Raw genomic sequence first — 20,547 nt, 5'->3', positions numbered from 1 at the left:
ACACACACACAAGCAGCACAACAAAAACTAGATTTCTGTGCCAACAAACAGAGATCCGGCCAACGATTTTTTGGGTTGACAGGAAAAAAAAAGGGAAAACACTAGCGCACAAGATCGGTAATGTTATATTAAACGCAAGTCCCTTCCTTTTTTTTGTTGGTTTGTGCGCGTTCGGCCGAACAGCAAATGCGTGGCTGATGCTGCTGCTGCGAGGCAAAAACTTTCTTTTTCTTTTGCCCTTCTGTGACTTTTAGGGTTTGGGGGTGTTTTGATGTTTTTTTTTTTAACTAACCCTCTCCTAATCTCAACTTCATTTGTTGTATCTAAGATTTCACTCCAACGCAACTACTTTTTTTTGCCTGCTGGATAACAAATAACAAATTGCAGGGTTTTACAGATAGATATTAAACGGCTAGAATTTTAAGCCAATCACTACTGAAACATACGATAACGATGGACGGTTTTGTTTCGGAGCGGAGTATTTCTCGCGAGATAAAAATATTAGTGGCATAATCGCTGTTCAACTTAGATTATGCAACTTCACTAAAGCTAAATGGTAATTTTTCGTTTGCCGAGCACAGCAAAGGAGCTGAATATGAGTCCATCTTCTTTTTCTTCTTTATAGTCCTGAATATGGCTCGGTCCTGAGACCGAGGTTCGACATCCGGGGCCTGTCATGTGAAGGTCGGGGCCTCCATCCACGCCTACAGGGGTGGTTCCCTGTATCCTTAAGACTGGATGTTATTTAAAATTTAAGATTTAATAATATTTTTGTTTTATTCGTATAGGACGGCGTGGCCCGAATATTGCTTCAATTTGCTAAGATTTAAGGATGTTAGTTCTCGGGAAGTTACAAAATTGTAGCTTCAAATATTTTTAAATTCTTAATGCTTTATGCTATCTCCACAATTTGATGTGTTGTAGTGAAATTTTTATTTTTAGTTATTTATGTATTGATTATAACGGTTTAACGCCGTATCGTCACCATCTATTGTGATTACTGTGAATTTTATGTTCAGAAAAAAATTAACAAGATAAATGACTTGTTGATTTCCTCTATGTTATTTGCCATATCCCGCATGCTCGGATACTTTTCAAGGGGTTTTTTAAATGCTTCCTTAAACAAATCTAACAGATATATTTTGAAATTTATATCCACGGAAACGAAACCATCCATCGGATGTTGAAATGGTCATTTAATAAAAATAAGAAAAAAAACATTGCTGATCTTAGAATGACCTATAAAACCCTGCAAATATTGCAAAACATCAGCTTATAACTTCAATTGAATGTTTTCAGACCACACCAGACAATTCCTGATGAATTAATAAAATAAATAAAATAAAATAAAGAAACATAATAAGGAATGATAACTATTTTGTCGATTAAAGGGAAGAATGATGGCTAAAAAAATAAAAAGACGCATGTTAAGTTTTATTCTAAAATTGTTTTTTTTTTCTTCTTCTTATAGCGTGCTCTCTGTAACAGGAATTTGCAAGTTTTTAGAACTACCCTACTGTTTTATTGGCTTAAATTAAATATGAAATACTCTTATACTTTTTTATGCTATTCAACAAAAAATCCAAATAAGGGTGTCATCTACTAAGGGATACATTTTTTTAAACAAAAACTATAATTTGAGTATATGAAAGTCATGGTAACGATAACGGCCGACATTTTAACCTCCACCCCCTCGTTTTTTCCCCCGTTCCACATTCCCCTGTTTTGTTCCACCCATGGTCTTAACCATTAACACACTCCCCCTTTACATAAAGGATACGTGAACGATATCTTTCGATCGTGTTGCGTCTTTGCCTTGTAGAAATCACGTTCCGGCCCGTGCAGAAGTGGTATAATCAATTAAGAAAAAAAGAATACACAGCACTCGAAGTGTCAAGAAAAGCAGGGTTCGCCGGGCATGGTGATTCTTCGTTAATCGATCGTACGAACCCCATCGCCCTTATAAAATTCGAATCGTAAAGATAGGGGCGGGGGACAGGTTGGAGGGGGTGGGTAACAGCGTGTGAAAACACGACTTTTTTATGCATTTTCTTTCCTCCAATTCGAAAAGAAAAGCGACCCGGAAAAGCAGCTGTAATGATTTTTTGTTTCTCTCCATCTCTCTCTCTTTACCCGTTATTGCATTGTGACACATATCCAGCCACCTTCCAACACCCCTTCCTTCATTTCCAAACCAACTTCTCACCCAAATGCATAAACGATGCATCTCTCTCTGTGTGTGTGTATGCATCTCACCTATTTTCGATATCGATCGTAACCCACCGTCGGGGGAGGAAGGGGTCCTCTTATTTATCGGGGCCAAAACATTTTGCCCACCCGTTCATTCCCGGCAGAATTTTGCTCCACAAAACCATTTATACGAAAAGGGTGTCAAACATTACCCTCTTGCCCATTCCGTATCCTCTTCCCTTCCACTTCCCACGCTTTTCCACCAATCCTCCCTTGCTGTTTGGAATAAATCAGGCTAATAAATGCATTCGAGAGAAACGCAATCATAATACGCGATGACATCCATACTCTCTCTCTCTCTCTCCATCTTTCTTCCATCCTGTATTAGTATCCCTCACTCTTTCATATTTCCCTTCTGCTGCTGCTGCTGCTGCATCTGAACCCCGTTGCATAATGTTTTGGCTCATGGCCCAGTGCCCCAAACGAGAGCCAGACAGGGTACGGGGAATTTATGCCGCTGTCGAAGTGTGACGGGGCACACAAACTGTACGATGGAAAATTGGGGAAATTGGTAGTGCAGCAGCAGGCACCAGCCAGCAAGCAAAGTTGAGCAGGTGATGTGCATCAAATGGCTTTTGGTGGTAAAGGTGATCGGGATGACGACCCAAGGCGGGGAGAAAGTTAAACCTAAATCTGATTTCGGGTTGTCGAAGCGGTGCAGGATTTTTTGGGGAAGAAGTGATGGAGAGAAGGGGGGTTGTATCGCAGAAATGTAGCAAGGTATGCGAATCGGTGCCCCATTCGGAAAGATCGATAACTGGAGCAGTAGGTTAAACGCATCAATTAGGGATTTTTCGAACAGTGGGAAAGAGAGAGAGAGAGAACTCTACGCTTATGGCGCGATTTTGGAACGAGGAAAAAGTACGAGCAAATGCACAGATGGGTGATGGAAAATTGGCGAGCATTAAATGTATGTTCTTCGGTAAAAAACGGTTTCCTTGGACCTGGGAAAAAGGCGATGAAAATTAAGGGATGAAAATTTGGGACGAAAATGGTGGATGAAATTAAGGGATGAAAATAGGGGATAATGAAGTACGCAGAACTGACTTTTTATAGGCGATTAAACTAAGTCATGGAAGCCACTAATGACATCCACGAGCTTTTGAGATTGTTGCGTGAACGAAGAAGAAAATAAGGGATGATATTAAGGGATGAAAACTATATGATGAACGATATAATTTTTCCATTCTTTCTATACAAATCCACAAGCAATAAATAAACTTTAAATTGTCTTCCTTTCCTCTCTTTCTCTTCCTCCTTCTCTCGTTCTCTCTACTACTAAAAAAATGAATCACTCAACCCACCATAAGCACGATATTTTGATCGCAAAGCCGACGTTTTTGAATGCAAAACGTACGATACAATGTCGAATCGAAGAGACCATTGATTTTCAATCCCAGTTTTCCATCAGTCGCCGCCCGAATTCAAGACCGGCTGCTATTGTCAGCTCTCTCTCTCTCTCTTTCCCTCTCCCGTGACCCTCGGCACACATCATCATCGTGCATTCAAACACACGCGTTCTTGCGCAATCGATTGGTATGGCCGTGTGAATAACAAATCGTATTCTGTCTCCATTTTGCCCAGCCCGCGCCGCAGGGCCTCTCTGTTTTCCTCTACCCTCACCCCCTTCTGGACCATGCTGTTTACATTATGCATAACAACTTCGGTGACGAATGAGTGTAGAGATAGTCTCTATTATAGGTATAATGGTTCGTTTGTTTACTTACAAAACGAGAAGGAATTTTTTTTGGAACAAATCAAAATTCGATGGAGCCGCCTGGTACGTTTCAGCATCGTCGTACAAAAGTGGGTTGAACGTACCTGTAAAGAGAGCAAAATGGAAGCAAATACATTTTTTAGTACAATTTATACTTAAAATAACAGTTTTCTATAAAAAAAAATTACACAAAAAAATCATAAGTGTAAGTGTATCCTCCTACACCCAATTGTTTAGAATGCTTAAATTGAGCGAAATTCCAAAATCCAATCTTCTTTCAGCGACAAAACAAAAAAACATTATGTTTCTTTTAGCACCAGTTCATCAGAATCCATATTGATAGTTCTTCCTCAGTTGCTAGAATTTTTTGTTTTGCCCCTTCTATTGAGACGAAGGGCCTCTGGTGGCATACAGGGTGATGTGGCAAGCTGTCCCTTAAAATTCTAAAGTCATCAAACACACGTTCCGCGCCGGTTTTGCTACACCTTTTACAAACCCGGCAAGGTTTAAGAGAGAGAACGAGCAAGGTAACAATAATGAAAAGTAACACCCTGGAAGAGATGGCCGTCATCATCATCATCCCGGGGCTGGAGGGTGACAACCGATCGTGTAATTGTTTCTGGTGTTGCTATTGCCATACATGTCTGGTCACTGCGTGTGTGTGTGTGTGCACGAATGCGTGCTAAATGCATGCACGTTGCATTTGTCTCTCGCTGGTGAATGTAACGCGAAACGAAGCTGCGTGACCAAACCATACAGGAATGGTTGGGTGGGTGGTCCAGAAAAGGGGGGGGGGGGGGGGGGGTGATGGAGGAGGAGCATGCGGAGGAGGAAGGTTGGTAGTGGCGAAGGGCATTCGAGAGGGCGCGAAAATGCAGCGCAAGCGTTACGTACGCTACGAACTGAACACCTCCACTTGGTGCGCCGCTGATGATGATCACGGAGAGCCTAGATTGATGACAAGATTACGGGCCCGTGTAACAACGATGATGATGCTGATCGATGATAAGCCATTGGACTCACACACTCTCTCCTCTTAGCTTAAAGCTGGGGAGGCGGATGGCGGACGAACACAAGGAATGTATGCCGCCCTGCCTAGCGCAAAGAGTGAAAGAAACCCCTTTTTTCTTTTTGCATTGAAAAACAAACAAAACATTATCAAACTTAGCAACAAAACAACAACTGAATGCTTTAGAGAAGTCATGCATTACACCTCTTGTATGTAAAAGAGGTTTGACGAGATAAATTAAAGCGAAAAGTACTGTCTGTAATTGAACTTTGGGATCATAAAATATGCTAAGCTCGTAATATTTTGCGTCCAACAGTTTTACGATTGAAAATCTTGACAGATACCAATCACTCGGTGAGTTTCCCCTTCGTGAATTCATGTAGTAGGAGCGTGTCCCTTGCTCTTAGCTAGTTCTTCTTCTTTGGGACTTCAAACTCGCAAGAGGTCTCGGCCTGCCATTTCTGACCTTCTGTGACTTGGTTTTACCCGTAACAATGTAGGCAGCCCTGTGGGGCTTAAAGTTTAAAAATTTGATCGACTTTTCCAAATGTCCACCATATGATTGGAAAACCCTGTAAAACAACATTGCCGGCTATTTCTCACGTAAAACGCCTTCAAATACGAATGTCAACAAAACCACCACCAACTCGGGCAGCAAATCTGATTGCAAACTGTCACTAGCTATCTGCAGCATTCCATTATATGATTGCAACGTTCCATAACGCAGTTGCAAAATTCCACTGTATTCAGCTGAAATGCTTCAAAAGTTCCTCCACATGGATCCATTGTTGCGTACAGAATTGATGCTTGGAATTGACAATTAGACATTCCCTTTAGAGAGCCCCTTATCGAAGAATTGTTGGGTCGGATGCACCCAACAACACCCACGTCGTCGACTGCAAACCCTTCCCACACACCGGGGCAGATCGTGACCAACGCAACCTTGACGAGCGAAGAAGATTTCAAGTCCGCGTAACAAGGCGCACACAGATGATGCTGGATAGCTTACTCAGCAATCGGTGGGGCGAGGGATGTGAACGAGCGGGGTAGCTACTCACCTGTCGTTGCTTCTTCTTTCCCTCCTTCCGCTTGCTTTTTGTTCTGTCGGTTGTGTACAAAACACTGCCTCCTTTCGGTAGAAAAGTTTAACCTTTTGATATAACACTTGGCCAAGAACAGTTAGAAGCCTTTAAAGCTGTCTGGTTCAATGTTGCTTTCTCTTTCCAACCACAACACACCGGGGTTTTATGTTTCGCTTAACTCATACCCACAATTTTGTTTATTATTTATTTCTTCCTAACTACAATTAAAGCTTACTGGAAAACTCTCCCGCCAACAATAGAGCAAGTTGCTGATCACTTTAGAATATCTTAACTTCAATCTTTAATTTTCGCCCGTTTTAAATATCACAAACAATTGCACTAAGAGATCCACACACACATATGAAAGCACATACACACACACGCACACTATCACTCATCATTTCAGAATTTTCCGACTGAGGAACACCATTCTAATCCATGCTTTTTGGCTGGTTCCATATTCACGAACGCTCTTCTAGAGGAACGAAAACAAAAAAACAAAACTAGCGGCAAGGAGATTCAGTAACACTGCACACCCTTGCACACACTGTTCTGTCACCCAGTGTCAGAGGATGCATTTGCGAAAAGCGCGCAATGAGCGGAAAACGATCGAGCGCGCGCGCGCACGTACGCCCGTTCGCTTGCGCACACACATATCCGCACGGTCGGTCGTGCACCACAGTCACGCATCTAGCGCATACTACTAACAGCACGGTGGCCAATGCCAAGGCCGGTGCATCGGTGTGTGTATCTCCTTCTCTCTCTCTCTCTCTCTCAGTGTGTATGTGTTTGTTTGGATGTATGTATCTGTATCTGCATCTGCAACAACCCACCCTAACCGATCAATATCCGGTTCACACAGATCGATCGATCTTCCGATTTGCCGACCATCCGATCCGATGATCCCCCCCGATGATCATTGACGTGACAACACACTACACACAGCCGAAATGATGGGAACAATTTTATTTTCGTTTGCATTCCCCCGCGTCACCCTCTTGGTGATTACCACTGCGAAGAAAGAACATCCCTTGCTCGAGAGCCCACAACAAGAAGCCCCGAACCCGAAGGGGATCGGTTGTTGCACCCTTTATTTGCTTTAGTTTAAAAAAGAAAGGCGAATGAAACTAAAAGTGCGCCTTGCTTACGCGGCGGAGAATGAGCACTTTTAGCCAGTGTACACACTTGATCCTGGTGAAGCACCCAATACACGGTAGCAACATAAGGTGTACTTATTTTTAATATGAAGCCGTTTCCATATCAACTAGCTTTGTTTGCCATTCCAGCTAAGAAGCCTGCCATAAAAATGGATGCTATTGCCTTATCAACTGAAAAATCCTGTTTTTTTACCTTTATATGAGCTTTACGCATTTATTTAGCCGTTTTACTGAAGTTTCGGAACATTTTATGTTGCTTATGAAAAACATTGCGAGTTTATGACGCATTTAGTGATCAATCTGTTACAAATGTGGTATGTCTGCCGTTAAATGCGTCGGTAACAAGTTCATCTGATTTGACAGGTAGTAGAAGCGATGGCGGCGCCGGTCTTCACACAACAGTATCAGGGTTCAAATCTCATCTGAGACCGTTCCTCCCATATTGAGGACTGACTATCCAACTCTATCAATAAGTACTAAGCCAGAAATGGCAGGCATGAATCTAAGAGTTCGTTAGGCCAACAAAGAAGAAGAATAAGAAGAAGACTTGGTTCAACTGCAGTATCCTTTAATAATTTTTTTTTTTAAATAAACTATATTTAAAATGACATGAATTTACCCGTAGCAAAAGTTGACAGCCCTGCGATCTGGATGGAATTTGAACCCCGGTTCTGCCGCGTGGAGAACGGCGCCTTTATCACCTCGGCTACCGGACAGCCCCGAATAAACATAGCTATAGCTTCTATATAGTATATTCAGGTACAGTCATATAATGAAGTCCGTCACTGTGCTCATATTCAGACGCTGAGAGACGTATGCATCTTCGATAGGCAAACTCGTGTCCACTCCACAACGGTCACAATTGTGAAAGAAGAAAAAAGATGCGTACGCTGAAGAATCCAACTGTGCGTATACATCAACGTGCCGTCACACGTACCATCATGCTTCCACCTACTAAGATTGTAAGAATGCGAGTCAAGTCAAGTTCCTTCCATTCCCGAGCTCGATCGTTATACTGTCATCCAATTAGCTCACGCATAAAGAAAAGCCCCAGCTGGACGAAACAAAAAGGCGATTGGCTAGTAAAATCAACTGTTTCTCATCCAATCATAGCTGTTCATAGCTGCATGTGTGAGCGTGCGTGCAGGTGCAGCAGAACGATCGAGGTTGCCAAAAACTGAAAATAAACTCTACCTCTTGCTCCAAATGATTGATTTTTGAGCCAATCCCCGCACAAACTTGTTTCTTACACACGGGTACACACTTGTGTCGTTTGGAAGAATCCGTTTTTTCTAGCAACACTTGCATAACAAAAGTGAGCGTGTGTACCAGGGAGACTTATGGAGATATGGGCAAAAAAGGAAGGTCAGTGTTGAGGGGACGACTACGTCCATCTTATCCTTCATCCCTTCATCACTGTGTGTGATCTAATATCTCACCTGGTGCAGCCTGGAGCGAGAGTGAATCGAGAGCGTGCCTGAGCCAACTGTACAAACGGTTGGATGAATCTCTCTCGCTCCCGTACTACCCCTACGCGTGCGTAACCAACAAAGAAAGATGACGCGCTGTCAAAGTGACATTAGCTAATTGTTTTGTTGATCTCACTTGCTAATCGCCTACGCGTGGGACACCCATTCGTCAACCATGCGACTGCGTGGCGTTTCTTACCGAAACCCGTTAAGTGTGATAACAACGAGCGCTCAGTAACAGTATAGTGTCGTGGATCACTTTTTCAAACTGTGACAGCTCATCTCTTCTGCTCCGCACCGAATGGAGGTTGGAGCGTTCCATCGCGACGATTCATTAGTAGTGTACGTGTGACAGACGAATGAACAATCACTCAATTGCATCTCTGTCACCCCACACATACACACGCCGCCTCTCTTCGGCTCTCCTCCCCATCTGCCCCGTCTGAACATACATGATCGAGTCGCTTCAATAAATCTACATTAAGAAGAAAAAAAAGAGGATGAGATCTCTGCCCTCTCTCTACTCGCGCATCCGACCCAGCTACAGCACACGCTTACGTAAAAACTGCATCACAAAACCCAATGTCAACGGAAGACGTCAACGGGGGGAAGGGGGCGCGATTCGAAGGGAGAGAGAGAGAGAGCGAGAGGCAACGGAAGGAAACGACCCAAAATCTGAAAACGCATGCGGCGTCGCGCGCATGGCGTGGCGTTCAATGTCAAGGTCGCCCTGGGGCACTTCTTGATCGAGAGTACGAGCAGTAACGCAGAGGAAGAGTGGAAGAGGATGCTCTCTCTCTCTCCTTCTCTTTCTCTCTCTTATACTTACGACAAATACATACACGCACCGATTATTTGTTCAGCCGCGTTGTTTCGCATTCTCTCTCTCTCTCTCTTTCAAACGCACAATGAAAAAAAAACTGTCTCTCTCTCTCTCTCTCTGTCTCTCTCACACCCGTAACGGCGCTCGCGTTGACATTGGTAACGCTAGTCTGTATGATGAAATGATCGGGAAACCAGGAGGATTGTTGGTGGTAAGGCACGTTGCACGAGCAGCAACAGAGGAAGCCACCCCCTTTTTCCACCCTTCTTGCATACACACGCACATGTACACCTCGTGTGTGTGTGTGTGTGTGTGTGTATCAAAGCGGGCGGTAAGCGCATATTGCGCTGCAACGGGGCATCGATCGTGACCGGCTGCGTTTTCCTGCGTCAAGCAGACACACACACATATTTTCCCCCATCCCAGCACCCCACCCCCTCCTTTACGACAGACTTCCTTTCCACACATGCATGCACGCGCGCATGCAATGTTTGATTTTTGCATTTCGTGCTTACTTTGAAGGAATAACAAAGTAAAGAGAGAGAGAGAGAGAGAGAGAGAGAGATTAAATGCGTTCGAACGAGAACGAGAGTAATGCGTGCTTCGTTTTTGCTTGGTTGGTGTGTCGCCTCTCCACTCTGTTAATTATATTATTACGCGATTTTGCACCCTTCTTCTTCTTTTTCTTGGGCTTCCGTTATTGGCACACACACACACAGTAATACAATTTTAAACGCAAACGAATTAATCTTGCGCAACCTGGGCCCGATTTATTATTAAAAAAAGCTCCTGCTGTTAAAAGTAAGTGAGCAGTTGTAAAAGTTGCAGACAGTGAACGGCAAGAAGCGATACAAAAAAAAAAGGCGATCTTAAATAGATATTTTTGGTGTGTACTAATTAAACCTATTTTGGTACCAAATGCACAGCTCAGAAGATGCTAAAAAGTGAGGTTTCAGAGATATCCTTTCACCCAGTAAAGAGGACCACTATGATATGAACCCTAACACAAGCAGCAAAACACCCCACCATAAAATTTTATGAAGTGCATACTCGGTACGGTGTGCGTTATTTTTAGCCTGGGGCTCAGAAAGTATGTTGTGCACAGCGCGCAATGGAAGAGAGATCATCTCTCTCCAAACAACACACATCACATCGTGAAGATGCACAGGTGGTGCTTATATGGGTCACACACATATGCAAGAGACTGTCACAAAGCTACCAACCACCACCTGATGAGATGAGACATAAGTTCGTATTTGATTCAATCTGGAATATGACCACTTATCACACACAACATAACAGGGCAAGAAGCAGAATCGAATCTGATCAGTGAAAAAGTTTTTTGGGAAGATACTTCCTCTCACCCACATGGAGCAGCGTTCGAGATTCGAACACCAGATCGCGGGGCATCATTTTTCACCTGGAGAGCGTGTAAGCGCTCTTATCAGTAACGCCGAGAGCACACCTGTTCTGATGGGCAGTTGATAAGCGATCACTATCCACATCTCGCGGGATGCAAATGAATTCTACCCGTGAAAGCAAATCGATTCTTAACGTTACGTTGCTCGGAGCGCCTAATAACAGATGTTGGTAATTTAATTATATTTTCAAAGCGTTTCTAATCACCTCACAGTTAAGTGAATGTAAACCACCCTAACACCCCAATACATATATCGGTAATGAGATGCAACACTCTGCACAACGCACCTGCGCAAACCACACACACACACGGTAATTATATTGCCGGAAGTAAAACCCCTGTGCTCACTGTAGCAAGCATGCAACAATAAAAAATTGAAGGCGCCACGCAATGCGGATTGCAGGAGCAGGAAGGCGCCTCTCCGTTCAATGTGGTGTTGTGTATGGGTGTTGCATTTATAAAATTCTTCTCTCGGAAACGAAAAATATCCAAACAAACCAAAAACACAATCTTTGATGGATGATGGAGAAGGCGAAAAAACACGCCAAATTTGTAACGATGCATCTTGAGCGTCTCTCGTCTGTCTCTCGGCCGAAAACAACAAGCAAAGAAAAAGTGGGTAAGGATCGAAGACAGAAATGCAGTTCTTCGTCCACTTCGCCTTCTTTTCCTTGCTGGAATATCAAGGAAACGAAAACAGCGGCAAAAGCAAAAATCTGTGTCAGTGTGTTTGCAGGCTCTCTTAAAATATCTTCCACAGCGAGCTCCGGGTCCCGGTCCACCAGAACCGTTTCTTGCGCCGCCAGAGGTGAGGAGTTTTCGTTTTCGCTTTTTCGTCTGCATTTAGCTGCCATCTGCTTGCTCGCCGCCATTGATCCCCAAAAAGCAGACGCGAATGTAGCAAGACAAAATCAAACAATTTCCGAAAGGGTACGCTGTATGCAAACAGGTTTGCGATCGTGCGTTCTTGCGCGACTTTCACATTCGATACTCGATGTGCCACACACTATTGCGTGTGTGTTTGGGAATGAGTAATGCTCCGCTCCCTTATGCTGATGCATAACCACACACACACCGTGCGGATAGCGTGCGTGCGATTAGGTAGACAGGGAAAAGCCGGCTACCCACAACAACACACCCCCAACCATGAAGAGTCTGGAAACAAAAAACGGAAGCGAACCCCAAAACGTAATCTCCAAAGCGGCGAAATGAGGAAGTCACACTGCCGGAACGCATTCTAATTATCCAAAGTTGGCGAGAGCTCGGCATATCTCGGGTGAGAGGAGTATAGTGGATGGGGACCAACAAAAAAAAAACAGCGGGAAGAACGCTAATATGCACACGCAACGTGTGTGTGTGTGCAAAAGATGCACGCGTGCCGTAATTGCACGCAAAGCGACAAACAACCCTTAGGAGGGCCCCAAACTTCAACCGGCAAGAAGAAACTGGAAGTTGACCACCAATTCTTTTTCTCTTCCCCTCTCACTTTGAGGGGGTTTTTTGGTTGAAGTTTTGATGTTGCGTGAGGCACAACACACCTCGTTGTGCAGACGCCCCCCAGCCTGGCAGGAAGGTAATGGTGGTGGTGGTGGTGGCCGGGTAGACATGTCGCGACGATTCCTCTCACCTGCACCACATTTCGCCTTATCCAATTTTTTGTTGTTGCCAGCTAGAGACCAGGGGAGGCGTTCGTGTAGCCCGCCGGCGCGTCTTGTGCGTGTTCTCGTGCGTACCCGAATTAATGGCGTCTCTCACAGAAGCAAACGCACTGGTTCGTGACCCTCGGCAGCAGTCGGGTGCGCCTTGCTTCCCAGTCCAGAGTCCAGACACCCGTCGTGGCACCGTGGTCGTCTGAGTCGAGTGCCTTTGTGGATATACATATTGTCAAGTGCACCCACGCAGAAACTTCACACCAGACTGTGCATCAAAGCTAAAGCCTAACATCTACATGGATTTTAGGAGAGTCAGTACCTCCTGAAAATCTCTCGGAAACATCTTAGGAAGGATGTCTAATTACTGCAAAAGGTCATCCACTTCCACAAAAGCTCCTATATGTGGAGGACCAGATAGCGATAAGGCGTTGGGTCCAAGAGATTTTGGGCATCACAATATCTCGTGCCTCAATATCCCAAGCAAACTTGAGGGACTCGGGCTTCTGTTTGCTGAAGCGTTATCTGGTGCAACGATTGCATATCACCTAAACCACCCCCCCACTCGTATTCACGTAAGAGAGTGCATCGACCCCTGGAATAGTCTCACCGGACACTATCTGGAGATAAAAAGTGACGAAGAGAGAGAGGGCGAATCTGACAGGTCCTGAGATCATCATCGTTTGTTCCGAGAATAGATTTGGTCTAAGTTTTATCCATTCTCGACCGTCCTTGCTGCTATGCTGGCAGGCTCTACTACTGTGTACACGTCTCGATCATGATCGATCTACACACAAACAGCGGCGAGAGGAGTGTTGCTGTCGCATCACACACACGCTCGGTCGTCTCTCTGTACGCGCGATAATGCACAAATTTTGCACAACAATTTTTGCAGCGAGGATACACACACCCTCCGTGTGGCGTTAGGGCAGCTGCAGCTACTCGGCGAAGGTTTGGGAAGCGGCATACTTCAGGCGTTCGTGATAAGAGAACGCGCCGCACACACCTCATCGTTCTCTTCTCGCCCCGTACGAGCGAAATGCAACAGAGTTCGTTAGCGCGGAAACGTGTAAACAGTCCTGGTGATGTGGGAAGGGAGAGTGTGCATTGGGCCGAGATAAGCGTCAAGTCCCGCACGGCGAGCTCTTATCGCACCCGAACAACACACGTCAAATGGCTGCATGGTAAAAAGAAAAGTTTTTTGTAACCGTGAAGCAAACAAGCGTTGAAGAGCAAGCCAAATGCCCTTCGAATTAGAAATCCTGGAGATATCCTCCAGGATGTTCTAGGATCCGGGAAGGATAGGATTACTAAAACATAACATCTGTTCATGGTTCAGGATACTCAGTGACTTCAATATAAAGAGTCTCACAAAGATCCCTTCTTTCGCTTCTTTGGCCTAACGACCTCCTCTTAGGTCATACCTCCCATTTCTGGCAAACTAGACTTAATGATACCACGTAATAGGATAGTCAAGTCACTCACTATGGAGGAACGGTCCGGATGGGATTTGAACCTCGGTCCTACCATGTGAAGACTGGCACCGTTTTCGTCTCCACTACACGGGCCCGCCAAAAATCTCATCTGACTTTATCTACCAAAAAAAGAAAAATATCCTGACGCGATCTCTCGAGAGATCCTACAGCTATTCAACATCGGGAAAAACTAACCATCCTCTTACAGTCTTCTTACAGAACACCTCACCGTCAACTTTATAAGCCAAAAGTACACACCAGAAAATGAGCAGATAAATTCTTCCCCCTTTAAACACACGCACATACGAACGTCCATTCAACGGATTCGTGTTAGTTTCCTGCAAGTTCCTGCGCGCTTCTCCGCTAATAAGCATTCTACGATGGTCACGAGAACATATGTGTGTCCGCCCGTCCGTCCCCTCGATTGCTGAGTTGAGAGGACGCGCTGGTGGTGATGCAGAATATATATAGGCGCGCGATAATGTGCACCACACATCAGCCCAGAAGCACTTGCACTCGTCTCTCTCTCTCTCACTCTCTCTCTCTGTTGCCGCTATCTGTCTCGCTGTCACACAAACGGGTGCGAAGGTATTCGGGGCCGCGCACAGCTGATGATGCAACGGCAATGCCGTTACGCAACTCCGGAGAAGAACGCGCTGCTGGTGGTTGCTTCAAAATGTTTGGGTGGAAGATTCGAACATCGCAAATATTACTAAACCGAATCTCGTTTCGAAATTCCCTTTTCATATAGAGAGCATCCAGCATTAAAAGAGTTGTCCAAGTAGCAAGGTCTCAGAACGAGGAAGAACTACTATTAGTCAGTGTCAGAATCGGACCGCTCCAATAGCGTACGCGCGCAGAGACAAACATGTGTCCGGTTTTGAAACGTGGCGGCGCGCGTTTGGAGAGCTTCGGACGTGCAAGACAGATCGTGTGTGTGTGTGTGTGCACCTAATTATATATCCGAGGTGCAGCCAGCCAACCACCGTGTGTGTTGTTGGCTTCCGTCGGGGTTGTTTTTGAGCGCATCTTGCTGTACCTGCCTTGCAAGCGATTTGAAAATGCCAAAATTTATTTGGCCAACGCCTATTGCCGTCGGGGATGGAATGTTGGCAGGCAGAAGAACCGGCGGCTACCTAGGTGCTCTACCTACACTACTGCTCCGTGTGTTTTCTCGCTATTTTTAACTATAATATCTCAGAGGGGGGGGGGGGGGGGAGGGGGGCACCTAAACGGTTGTCGGCCGCGCTTGTGTTGTTGGAGCTTCCTTCCTGCTGAGCCCTTAGCTAGTCGCCTAACCAACTGCTGGCCAAATTATTGTACGAATTAGATCTACCCGCGTTACTGCTCTACCATCCAGAAACCCCTTTCTTCAGAGCGTCATTCGGACGTCAAGTCACGCGCACCAACAAGCACACAGCCATGAAGACGCAGCTAAAAACACCTTTTTTATGATAGTCGCGAGTGCGACTCGGTTGCGATTTAATGTGCTGACGACCCCTCCCCCTAGTGTTACGGGACACTTTTCGTAGAAATTGGTGGATCGGTTGCACATTTTACCGTTAAAGTAATGGCTCAACCCATACCCTCCCCTCTCCTGAGCTAACTGTAATCGATCATCAACTTTGGCGATGAACCCGCAAGACGCAGTCCTAAGCAAAAATCGACAATTTCTGGAACTGGAACAGGTGCACAGTGGACAGAAACCTTCACCAGGGGGGGAGAGGGTGTTTCGTCATCGGGTGACAACTACTCGTGGCCTGCCTCTGGTAGGTAGAAATCGTAACAGATAGCATAAAACGAAGAGAGACCCCCCAAACCACAGGCAAGAACGGTACTCCTGCAAAATTTGAGGAGAGTGCATCCAGCAGGGTGAGGTTTCTTGGTGCGTTGGGGACATGTGTGGCCTTCACGGTTTGATGGCACTGAGTTTTCCTTTTTTTCCCCCCCGTCCGATGCAGTAAAATTCTTTAAAGTGCGCCTCTATGCTCTAAACGAAGCGATGACGTGTACTACTAATCTAATGGAACAGATCAGAGGACAGAGGAGACCTAGTCGCTGTGTATACATATACATGGTGGCGCGGAAATTAACGGAAGCACGCATACACGCATCTGGCTCGCTCGTTCTCGCTTTCTTTATTGATTTATGCATACAGCGAGTCACCCAACGAACAATTTGCAGTGCCCAGGGAGGGTGGGAGACTTATGGGAGATGCAATCGAATCACGCCTGCGCGTCCACGCTGCAACTGACTGCAATATATTTGCGGGCGAGACTTCCAACGTCCGAAGGTGCTCATGCGGGAAGTGTGAGGGTTTAGGAGTATAGTTTAAAGTGGGGTTTTAAGTGGTTAAAAAGTTTTTTTAGAATTTAATAAAAAACTCAAACAAAAAAAATGTAAGTCAAAGATAAGTTAGTGTAAGTTCTAAAATAAAACCTACTTGATGTGTAAAAAACGAAAATTGTAACAAAACGAAGCAAAAACAAAAAATGTAATTTATGATAGAACCAAGTAGCTAACAGGAGATGATAAGCCGAGCAGTGAAAATGCATATCGGTCTGTCACGAACAAATAAAGGAATTCTGGGAATTGTTTACGCACATCTCAACCACGCGCATCCCGTCTTTGTTGTATCCCTCCACTCCTTTTTTAAGCCCACCCTAACTCACCCACCCACCAAAAAAACAACCCCCCCCCCACCCATCAAAATGTCACACGAAACGCATGCAAGCGCAGCAGCAGCATCACACGCTCATCTTTTCCTCTCATTACATATTGTGCGCGCTGCTGCTGTTGCTGCTTGGTGCCGTGCAAACCACACAGAGAGACAGACAGTGCGCCGATTGCAGCTGAAACTCCCCTTTTCTCTCCACTCACCCCCAAATCACCCTCTGCTTCACTCCTCACATGACACACGTTCGCGCATACGAAGAGAGCCGTGTGCGTACTTGACACTGACATTGACAATTAATCGTCGTCAAGCGGACCTTCCTCCCTGTGTGTGCACGGCGCGGTTACGACACGCTTGTGTGTTGTGCACTTCCCCCCTCCTCTCATCTCCTCCCCCCACTCTCCCCTCAGAAGCCATTTTAGATGCAGCGACACACAAAAAAACAACCCCTTCTTCCGATTTCACCCCTTTCAGCTGTCTCTCTCTCTCTCTCGCTCGCTCGCTCTCGTTCACCCTCCCACTCATCTCTTATCACTCTATCTTCCTCAGCAAAAAAAAAAAACAACCCCACCTAGCCTCACTACCACCCGTCTCTTGACACGTTTTTAAGCGATCGGCGCGCGCGCGCACGCTCGCGAATACACTTTTTTGCATTCAAAACGGTTTTTGCCGCCGAGCACCCTCTGCCTCCACAATCTTCTTCCTCCCATGTCCACCACTCCTCTCCCTTTCCGCAACCCCCACCCCCCCCCCCCCCCCCCTTCGACTAAAGGTTTTTTGCCACTGCACTTTTGTTGCTGCACAGCCCGCTGCAAGATAAGGGTGCGTGCGTGTGTGTGTGATGGTGTTGTTTAGCCGCGGCGCGTTTTTGCCTCCACCAGCGCCATTTGTGTGTGTGTTTCTCGTTCGTCGCTTTTTTTCGTTTAAGTGTCACGCAATATAGCCACCCCATCCTCTTCGTCTCTTCTTCCTTCTCTGCACATGGGGCATATGAAAATGAATTCAAAAACGCATTCGATGGGTCGGGAGGGGGGGGGGGGTAAGGAATGGGGTGACTTCCTATGTCCATCCTCCCCCACTATCACCCCCCTAACAAGCTTGCGTAAGCGCCCAATGTCAACTAAAGTGAGTCTTCGCTCTTCGTTCGGGCGGCCTCTTTCAATGCATAATAGAGAACCGTTCTAAAATCGATCGCCAAGAGGGTTATAGTGAGTCAGTTCGCTCTTTTTCATTTAATGTAAACACACACACACACGCACGCGCTCGCTTTTCTGCTTCCCAAACAGCAGAAGGGCCGGAGGAGGAAGGAGAGGGGACAATCGAACGTTTGCTGTGGGGAATTTTTAGTAGTGCAAGCGCGCATTTTGTTTACGTTCTCATAAGCTATTTTTTTTTTTTTGTTTCTAAATAACCACTAACAGTCAACAGATACAGTGTAGCGAATGGTTTGAAATTGAAGTTTAGGTAAATTGTGTTTGCAATCATGCGCCTAGCACCAAGACAAAACAAAAGCAAAAGGAGGACAGAAACAGTTAAATAAGAACAAATAAAAAAATGATTATTTGCAAGGAGAAAACATTCATGGCAATTGTTGCCATTTACAGTGATGGCTGTAACAATAAGACTATCCAAATATTAATGTTTGAAATTACCACTTTTACCCGATCTTAAACTTTCGCTCACAAGCGTGTGTTTAAAGTTCGCCTTAAATTAACGTCTCAAGTCATTTTGGATAGGTGCTCTTATTACTTAGAATTTTTTGTTAGTAATAACTCACCGTTGCCGGGCACTTTATTATCACTATTTATAATTATTTAAAAAAAGGCTAACGTCTGAATGAAAAATTTAGGTTAGGTAAAAATGTGTATTTTTTGTAATATGCACCGTATTGCTTATAATTTATAATTTTATTAAAAAGCAAATAAACAAATAATAATTATTAAAAGTGGACAAAGAAAAACTGACCACCTTAATCATATTCAAACGAAAAAGAAAAATAATACAAAGTAAGGATGTTGATTTTACACATTTTTCCGATTTTTTAGAAGTACTAAAAGTTTCGATAGCAATATTTAAAATACTTGGATAGAAAGGTAGTCTTATATTTTTGTTCGGCACTGTTGCCTGAGCGCAGGAGCCAATGCCAACAGATACATTGCACGTGCTCCTTCAAAAAAGTGTTGGAGTGAGCGAGAAGAAAAGATTATTCAATAAAAACTAAAATGTTAAAATTTCATCAAAATAGATAAAAATGTGAAGCAAAAACCCAATGTTCTCAATGATCTTCCATTATGATTTACATTTTTTAAATATGTTATTACCACACAATTATTCCGTCTATTAAAAACGGATAAATAAAGGTGTGTATTTTCAACTAATAATTTAACTATATATTTTAAAAAAATGTTCAGAGAAGTAAAGAAACCCACAAAACTTTTTGATCGTGAAAGAACAGATAGAGGAGCTAAAGAATGTATAAACTCATCCATAAACTCTGCTACGTAAATATAAAGCTACCGAAATAATAATAGAAAATCATTCCAAACAAGTGAAATGAAGCAAACACTGAAAATGAAACCAAAGAAAAAGAAAAACAACAAGAAGTAGAAGAGAAACCACAGCCAGCAAAAATTTAACTACTTCGAAAACAAAAAGCGCAACCAAACACGCAACGGAACAACGAAAAGGGCTCTTAAAAAAAAGGTCGACACACAAAGGAATGGAATGGATGAGGCAAGAGAAAGAGAGTAAGAGAGTAAGTGCAACGCAAGAAAAAAAATGAGAGCACGCAGTAATTGAAAAATCTGGTGGTAGCCAGCTAAATAGCATGAGGAAGGAAAATGGTACAAAAAAAACGTCACTAAGATGCATCCCCAAACAGAAACCACCACTGAGTTTGAGCATCGAACGCATCAAAACGCACGCTACACCACCACCCCATTACCACCCTCTCACACCACAACACCTCTCTCGCCATTGCTTTTCCTTCTTTACCTTGATTCGTTTCTGTGTGCATCATTACTTAATATCATCATTATTAGTGTATTTTTTTTGTTTTTTTTTATATTCCTCTCTGTTGTTTCCTTTTCTCTTCTTGCTGTTCACTTTGTACCTCTCTTGTTTTTCTTCTTCCATTTGCCCTTGTCCCGTTTTTTACGCATTTATGTGTTGTCTTTACTATCACTGCCAATATGCCAAGTATCGTTCCTTTCGCTCTTACCTCTTGTCTTCACTTACTTTCATATTTCTTGTTTTATATTTTTCTTTTTTGTTAATATTTTTCTTCTTTCTTTTCGTTTGCCTTCCCTACCCCTTTCTCTCTTTCCTGTTTGTGATGCTTCCCTTTCACAATTCTCCACCAGGTTTCGAACGCGTGGTAATGTCTTTTGTTTTGCTTTCTTACATTTCCATTTTCCATTTTCCTTACCGTCTCCTTCCAAGCACACCTTTCTTGGTTGTTGCCGACGCAACGCGGCACGCAGAGAGTCGAAGGGTAATTTCATGCGTTGGAAAACACACGTACACGCTCAAATCACCGTGATCATCATCATCATCAGCGGTGATTGTTGAGCCATCGCACCACACACAGCAACAACAGCTCATATCACACACCGCAAAGACACACATTTCCGCCGAGCGGCAGCAACCACCCCAAACCATTCGAGGTGTCGCCCAGTGTAAGTGCAATTTTTGCGCCACCTCTTTCCGCTTCGTTTTTTTCCCTCTCCCCAGCCTGGTTCAAAGATGATTGTGTGCGAACCAGCCCCATCCGTGAGGGAATGTTTCATTTTTCATCATTCTCACTCCAACTTCTTCTCTTTC

General features: G+C 44.4%; 1 protein-coding gene and 1 long non-coding RNA gene across 11 annotated transcripts in view; one reads left to right on the top strand and one right to left on the bottom strand.

The window, feature by feature from the left end:
• LOC118508670 (serine-rich adhesin for platelets) overlaps positions 1-20,547 on the bottom strand; it is a 155,425-nt gene that overhangs the window by 106,456 nt on the left and 28,422 nt on the right. For 2 of the 10 annotated variants that reach the window (XM_036048888.1, XM_036049069.1), the window contains exon 1: positions 6,035-6,917. The exons of 7 other annotated variants lie outside the window; for them this stretch is intronic. The gene's annotated coding sequence lies outside the window, so the exon portion shown is untranslated. Of the gene's footprint in view, positions 1-3,977; positions 4,072-6,034; positions 6,918-20,547 lie in introns of those variants that run through there. One more of the 10 variants, XM_036049166.1, reaches the window with a different exon arrangement.
• Positions 15,723-16,499, top strand: LOC118509139. Its single transcript, XR_004905847.1, has 2 exons — positions 15,723-15,936; positions 16,013-16,499. It is a non-coding gene; the product is annotated as an uncharacterized LOC118509139 (long non-coding RNA).

The sequence above is a fragment of the Anopheles stephensi genome, chromosome X (assembly GCF_013141755.1).
Source record: "Anopheles stephensi strain Indian chromosome X, UCI_ANSTEP_V1.0, whole genome shotgun sequence".
Taxonomy (NCBI): Eukaryota; Metazoa; Arthropoda; class Insecta; order Diptera; family Culicidae; genus Anopheles; species Anopheles stephensi.
This window is presented reverse-complemented; position numbering and strand designations above follow the sequence as displayed.